General features: G+C 45.6%; 1 long non-coding RNA gene across 1 annotated transcript; it reads right to left on the bottom strand.

Moving 5' to 3' along the window:
* Nucleotides 1-1,423: 1,423 nt before the first annotated feature.
* LOC118972895 (uncharacterized) lies at nt 1,424-6,003 on the bottom strand. Its single transcript, XR_005062031.2, has 3 exons — nt 5,921-6,003; nt 3,087-3,259; nt 1,424-1,730 (listed from the first exon to the last, which is right to left on the bottom strand). It is a non-coding gene; the product is annotated as an uncharacterized lncRNA (long non-coding RNA).
* Nucleotides 6,004-7,803: the final 1,800 nt, after the last annotated feature.

Raw genomic sequence — 7,803 nt, 5'->3', positions numbered from 1 at the left:
CAAGTTATAAACTGGCCTGTGTTATTTCATTCCTGTGTCCCTGTCAAGAACTCTCCCTGCTACATTCGTGAGGAGACCCAAGCCGGTCAGCTCTGAACAGAGCTGGACTAAATATATCCCTTCGAGGAGCCTCCAGTCCTTGTGTCAGATCAGCGTCCTCTGTCAGCTGGGGTTGATTTCCTTCCTGCTTCCCTTCCAGCCGGCAGGGCAACCTCAGAAGCCTCTAGGGTCAGCCTCAGAGGCTGGCGTGATGCACAGAGAGACTTCTTAAAGGCCTTGTCTAGTACTTGGCGTGGCTGGCCCCCCTGCTCTTCACTGCCATTTCACCAGCACACACATTTGTACACCTGCTGCGTATCCTGCTTCCATGTCACATGGAAAGCACGTCCCCAGCCTGGCAGCAGACTCGTGCTAAAGGACAGCTTCTGCACATGAGGTCTGTGGTTCGCGAAATGCTGGGGCTCTTTGCCTTGTTTTTCCCAAATGGAAAGAAATTAGGTCTTGCGGCAGAGTCTGAAATGGGAAGTTATATTTTTCTTTTAGTTTTCTTGGGACTGAGGGGTTTGCCCGGATGTGGGACTTCATAGCTAAAACTGGGACAGTCTTGGGCAAACCAGGACAGCTGGTCACCCTCGTCGCCTCCCCACCACTGATCCTTAAAACCCCTTCACCACTCCTTCTAGTGGACCGCGGGGGCTGGGAGAGCCCATAGCCCAAAACCGGTCTTTGGAAATTCTTACCACACACAATCCAGAGATTTTAGGGGTTTCACATTAAAGCATAAGGAGGATGCCAGTAAGTTTTTGAAGATATTTGTGAGAAAAGGCAACTTAGGAAATGAAAGGGAAAATGTAACTCTACTTTTCATTTGTAAAATCTTTAAAGAGCTATTTAAAATGTTTGTTTATAGCTCGCTTGCATTTTGCTGTTTCAGTAAATGTTTTTAATAAATAGTAAATAGAAAAATTGGTAATTGCACATCTGTAGAGTTTGAACCCAGAACCCCAGTCTGTGACTTGGCAGATCCTCGACCTTTCAGACTGCCCAACCCATGGCATTCTGCCTCCACCTGGTGGTAGTGCATGGAAGTTATGTCCTGACCACCACCCACCTCCCCATTTCCCGTGCGAGCTGGGAGCCTCCGTTTGGGGACCTCTGAATCTGTAAAACCCAATTATAAAGACACCAGTTTGTCTCATATGATGCTGTCATCCTTATTTGGAATGCAGGGTCAGTATGGAGCAAAGACTATGTCTTTATAACTGCTTTACACCTCACTCTGTGAGCCCATGAAGCCTTAAAAAATAATTACCTTAATTGCCTAGAAAATATAAGAATATTGTAAGCAGACATGTGAAGTGCATAATTTGTGAAAATGTCTTAAGTGTATAAATCTTACTAGATTTTAATAATCAAATAAAACTCATAATGAATTTATTAATCAGATATGGTTCATCATATCCTGAGTTATCACAGAGTTCCACAGTTGTTAGCTGTCATCAGGGGACTTCATCCAGATGCTTTCACACAGGTAGATCTTTTTTTCTCTTTGCATTCTTTTTTCTCTTCAGTTTATTAATTCTTCAGCACTGAAATAATTGCTGAAGTTCATGAGTTGTTTTTCTCATGAACATACTTCATGAGAGCAGAAAAGGCTCAAACCTCACCTGTGCATTTCACTTCTTCGTTGGGGGACGTCATTTCACTTTGCTGGGGCTGGGCTTCTGGGTCTGTACAATATAGATAACAATTATGTATGTCATCAGGTTGGTGTAAGAGTCAAATACATGTGTGGGCATGTGCGCGTCTGCTCTCTTATTCAAATGTTAGTCTCGGCACCATCACTTGCAAACTGGAGACAAAGTTTACGGATCTGACTTCCTAGCCCCTAGCTGCCTTCTGCCCTCTATTTAGATCCCAGGACTGAGTCTCCCTGGAATATATCCAGGAATTCTAATTCCTTCTCAGCCTGCTGGTTCTCCTCCCTGCCAAGACCTCTCCCAAGCCCACACCCCCGGCCTCTCCCCCACCCTGCTCCTGGCCCCCGCCGTAGATGACAGCTACTCGTGCCAGAGAAGAGGCAGCAGGCCTAGCCTGGCCTGCAGTTCTGTGGCGTGGGAAGGGCCCCTGTGAGGGTGGATGGGGACCTAGATGTTGCCACAGAGGGGACAGATAGAGTTGCGGGAAATGGGGGGAGTGCAGGGGTGGGGAGACGAATCCCACTACCACCCAGGTCCTCTGATATAAATAAAACAGTAATATCTTCAGGTTGTTTTAGGAACAACCTGTGTGGGATTAATGGGATTAATACATAAATCAAGTAATATAGGAATCAGATGTCCAAATACATATGACCTGATTGTTTCTCCTACAACTCCTGATGCATGATCAATAACAGAATGAGTAAAGACAAAACAGTTCCTACAACTCGTCACCACCCTCACATGGTTTCCGTGTCCTTTAGGAGCATCACGCCCTAGGGCTGGACTCAGGGTCAGATAATGATTGTGTGTTGGTCATGTGTTGAACCCCCTACTCAGAATTCTTTGGATGTTTGGGTTCATTTGCTCAATAAATATGAGGAGTGCCTTTTCGGCATTACTCTTGCACTGTTACGCCTTGAGTCACCTGGCTGGCCCTTCCAGATCTTCGATATCTCATCGTGTCTCCTCCCTTATCTGGGGGACAGAGGCAGGGAGGGGACTGACAAACCTGACTCCAGGGGGAGGAGAATCTTATATCTCCTTGCCCTGCTTATCTCACCGAAAAAAAGAAGTTGGTGCCATCCACACTTTATCACCTCTTCCAAGCTTGCCTGATTGTTGTTCCTTCAGTAAGAGGCAAAGCCTCTAACTCCCCAGAATGAAAGGTGTGAGACGGGTTCTGGGAACCCGGAGGGCCCCCGGGGAGGAGTGGCTGAGTGTCAGAGGGGGCGGTGCACCCGGCCTGAGGAAGTAGAGCTCCATCAGTGGAAAATGGAGTGTGAGAATCATGGTCCTCACAAGAAAGGCAAATGCTGTCCTGTCCGTCCAGGCCTCCACCATGCTTTCTCCTGAGCTGGGCTAGGGCCCCTTCTCACACCTCACCTTCCCTAACCTGCCCTTCTCCACACACGTGCGCAGAGGGCTGGCTTGTGTTTCTTGCAGAGCTCATCCAAGTCGTGTAGGATCATGTGGCATGCATCTCTGAAACACCGCTTTGATGCCACACTCAATCTTACAAATCTAGTGTTAATTTTTGTCTTCATCTTGAGTTCTTCCTAATATGGAAAAAAAGAAAACATTTCAAATCTTCTTTTGGAGTGAAGTTGAGGTTTCCAACATTTTGGTCATTTTTATAAGACTTCAACTCACTGCTGTTTGGGGCCTCTAATGCCTCCCCCAACTCCCTTACTCCCTTCTGTGTAACGTCAACAATTTAGGATTTGCCTCTTGGCTTCTAAAATCATTCCCACCCTTGGTGATGCAGTTTCTGCTGAGCACTGGCTTTGCTGGAAAACCTGCCTCCCAGGTGATGGAGGCTGTATTACCCTATTGGAGTGGGAGAAGCTGCTGAGTTCTTCCAGAAAAAGAAAAAAAAGAAGAAAGCATGTGCTGACACTCTTCCTGCTGCTGAGGCCCAGGCTGCTTCCTGGGCAAGAGCCCACATCAGGCTGTGAACCTTCCAGAAAAAAATGCCAGCCTACTCCCTCCTGTCTGGAGTCTGAAGACTAAGGAGCTGTGGAGGCCCTGCAGCGCCCGGGGGATGTGTTGGGAGATTGGTTCATCCATTCATGGAGGCACGGTCCATGCCCAAACCTCACTTTAACACGTCTGACGTTGGAGGGGAAGGCCCGCTGGAGGTACCACTGTCTGTACGTCCAGAGCCTGCAGGCTGCCTCTCGGGTGGGACGACAGGGAGGCCAGAGCACCTAGGCCCCGTCTCCAGTGGGGTTGGCAGAATATTTCTGAGATAACGATTTGCCTTCAGAAAAGATTTCATGTGAGGTTTCTTCATTTAAAAAGCTTTTCTGTGTTTGAAACCATAACTGGTGAGACTGTCAACTATCTCATGTAACACCTTTCATATAAACCCAAATCAAAGTCTTTTGCATGAAATTATTGCCAGAAAACATTTTTGTTTCTATAGATAAAATTCTGGCTTGAAATGGAAAATGAGAACTATATAATCCAGTACCTTTTCCTCCAAGTCTCAGGTGCCAGAGAGCTTAAAGCCAGTCATTGTTCAAATGTCCTTACCTGCTCAGGTCAAGTACTTGATACATACTTTCCCTCAGCTGTTTTTAAAAATTAGACTATTTGTCTGTCCATCCATCTCTCCATTTTTTTTTTTGGACTGTGTTTTATTCTGTAAAAGGACCTGAGTCCCTGGCAAAAGTGGGTATGCAGGTACAGACCAAACTTGAGCTTATTCCTTGGACTGTAGAAAACATGGCCCTTTCAAAACTGCAGTAATTTCTCCACATAGTCAACTTCAGACACTTTTCAAGCATTGCGTGGTGAAGCTAGGAGACCCAGAAGGGGACCAGTTTCTATTTTTTTAAACAGAATTGCTGCACTCACTAGGTGAGAGGGCTGGCGGCGGTGTTGAGGGCCCAGCAGCAGGGGTTGCATCTGGCAGGCAGCTGCATCCTAAGGGATTATTTCTGTGGCAAGATTTGGCTGCCTTCCTGCTGCCTAGGTTCCAGCCCATGCTCCTGGGCTGGCTCTTCTGCTTCTGGCCACTTCTCTGAGCTTCCTGGTAGCTTTCTGTTAAGTTAATCACACTGAGTTTCTATTGCTTGCAACCAAGGAGTTTGACGCATTTTTAGTCAGCACATTACTCGCTTCGGTGATTCACTCCCTCAGTCAGTATTCTCTGAGCAACACACCTGTGTGGGCAGGCTTTCTCTTTCTTCACTTTATAGATGCAGAAATTGAAGCTCATGGAATATAAGTTCTGAAAATTAGTATTTTAATCTAGCATGTGGTGTTTTTTTCATTTCTGTATGATCTCCCTGCAAGCAGCAGAGTCAACATTTCATCTCAAATCCTGGAGGGACTTTTCTGATCACTGGGAAAATGTGCATGTTCAAGACCCCAGCAGTCATCTGCTCACTTGGCGTTACGCTCTTATCTAGGAAGAGCGTAGGTGTGATAGCCAGAGACCTTTCCTCTGTAAGAACAACATAAGCCCCGGTACCTGGGGCTCAGGGTAGGACCTTTTAGAACAGCACCACTGGGAGGCTGAATGGTGGGGAGGCAAGGGAGGGATTCGAAGGTCGTGTTAGAAGGACAGTCATATGTCATGATCATCATTTCTGCAAATTATCCTGCCTAGAATACAAAAGAAGCAATAGTTTTGCAAATTAATTCCACTGAAACAAAGAACTTCTTTCTCTGTTATTAAGACTGGGCTAAACCTTTCTTTCCCTTCCAGTGAAAGAAAAAGAAAGCAGTGCCAACAGTTGTAAAACATAAAACCTCCATTTTCCAAAGCCCTAAGCAGGCAATGGGAGATTTGGGGTTGTTTGATGAATTGATGATATATAGACAACCAACTTAAGGCTATTCTGCTAACTTAAAGGTCGCTGTTCTGTAAGGCATAGATAACAGAACCCTTCTTAATAAATATCTAGCAAAGGGAGTAGGGTTGGGAGTTTCGACAGTGGAAAGTAGTAAACTCCCTTCTGAAGGGGAGACCGTGGCCTTTCTTGGAGTCACATGTGTTGCCGGTGAGTAAAGGGAAGGGTGCGGTGGGAAGGAGGAAGTATTCTGTGGCTCCTGGCTTCACTTTTAATGACCTACAGATGAGCTGTGGAATGTAGTAGAAATTCTTAATCTGACACTCCCTCTTTGCCTGTCGTGCAGCATTCAACTTGTTCTTATAATGCTATTTGCTAATCCTACATTCCTTTTTTACTATGATTAATGTCACTTACCAACGTCTCCATCTTTTAGGGAGTAATTTAGCTTGCACAACTGACAAAGCTGTCATTTTTCAGTTCACACTGTGGACGAGGTGAAGGTAAGCTGTCCTCAGAGGCATGATAAGGGACTCAGCCGCCATCAGAGCCCTGTGTTGATCATGGTGTCGGCTTTATGTCTTCCTGATACAGGTAAACTTTCTCCACTCAACGGGGGTGTTGCTATCAGCAGCTTCAAGGTCCTTAGCCTCAGAGCTTTGCCACCAGAGAGGAAAAAGCCTTTCTCCCTCAGTTCTAATTTTTACAGTCCTCGGAAGGGACTCTAATTGGCTTGGATTGGGTCCTATGTTCAACCCTGGGTCAATCATTGCAACTAAAATATCTAAATGTAAAAAGATAGCCACTCTGATTTGGATCACATGTTATAATATAAAAAGGGATGGGGGCAAGAAATTGTTCCCCCAAATGAAGGAGGCATTATTCCCAGAAGGGAGAGGTGCTTGGCTAACCAACAAATATTTATTGAGCACCTATTATGTGCCAGAAAGCACTTTTAGAAGCAGGAGCCATGCCAGAGCTCTGAGCATTTTCAGAAATCTTGTGGAAAACTTTGGAATCCCACAGAGCATGGAATGGGGCTTCAAGCCCATCTTAACCATACTGCAAAGGGTTTGAGAGATCTTAGCTGGTATCTGGGTTACACTGTGTTAGAAATCAAATGAAAATAAAGTATTGTCTTTGATGGCAAGTAACTCTAAAGATAAGAGAATTTTTTGCCCCAGAAGTTTTCACTACTGGCATTAGTGTTCTTAGTAGTTAAGAAAATTGGTAAGGAACTGAAAGGCCATATGGTAATAGTGCAACATAGTAGATTTGTTGTCAGAAGACTTGGTGTCTAGTTTTGACCCTACTCACAACTGGATGGCTTTGGGTGTCTCAGGTGGGGCTCCTCAGAAGGCAGACTCTGAAATGGAGATCAATATGTAGGAGGTTAACTAGGGCATGCCCTTGAGATCAACACCTAGGGAAGGAGGAAGAAGGCCTGGGCAGAGGGAGAAATTGAGCTGGGATGCAGTCACAGCCAGGGCTCAGCCTGCCGCATGGGAGCTGTGGAGCTGACGTGGCCCTGCAGAGTCGTCCTGAGTTGAGACAAGGGGACTGCACTTTACACCCTGCATATCAGTCTGTCTTTGGGGGCAGGCTCATCTCAGAGAGGAGAGGGATCTTTGTTGGGGCAGCTCTTTGCAGCCCAAGGCAATCCTGGCAGGGAGTGCCAGCAGCGGGCTCTCAGCCAGCAGCATTCCTAGCAGCTGCGACTGGCTCTTTAGTCTTGGAGGGGCATCTGGTCAGCACAGCACAGCATCTGCTGCATGGGATGAGTCATTTCACTCCTCCAAGCCTCAGTTTCCACAACTATAGAGAAATTGGCTCACTTGGTCTTTAAATCTATTTCCAACTTTAAAATCTTTCATTACGGTATCAGGTATTTATTCGTGCTTGTTTCCTGAAGTCTCATTTCCTAAATATGCCTTTGAAAACACCTGGTGACACATGAGAAAGAAAAAGGAAAATGTTTATGAGTGAATTTGAGTAACTTTTAGGATATATTGTTAAGTGAAAGAAGAGAGGTACAAACCCCAGGTATAGTAGGATATCTTTTGCCCAGAAAGAAGGGAAAATGTTTGTGTGTGTGTGTGTGTGTGTGTGTTGCAAAAAGAAACAGAGGAAGGACAAACCAGAAATTAATAAAACTTACAAAAGGGAGGGGTAGGCCTGGGGTGGAGGGAATGGCTATGGGAATGTCATTGTCTTATATACTTGGAAAATTAAATTAAACTAAGGAGATGGGAAGAGGCGAACTTTATGTTGGAATGTAATCAAAAGCAAATGAATCTAGC

Source organism: Manis javanica, chromosome 8 (genome assembly GCF_040802235.1).
Source record: "Manis javanica isolate MJ-LG chromosome 8, MJ_LKY, whole genome shotgun sequence".
Classification (NCBI taxonomy): Eukaryota; Metazoa; Chordata; class Mammalia; order Pholidota; family Manidae; genus Manis; species Manis javanica.
This window is presented reverse-complemented; position numbering and strand designations above follow the sequence as displayed.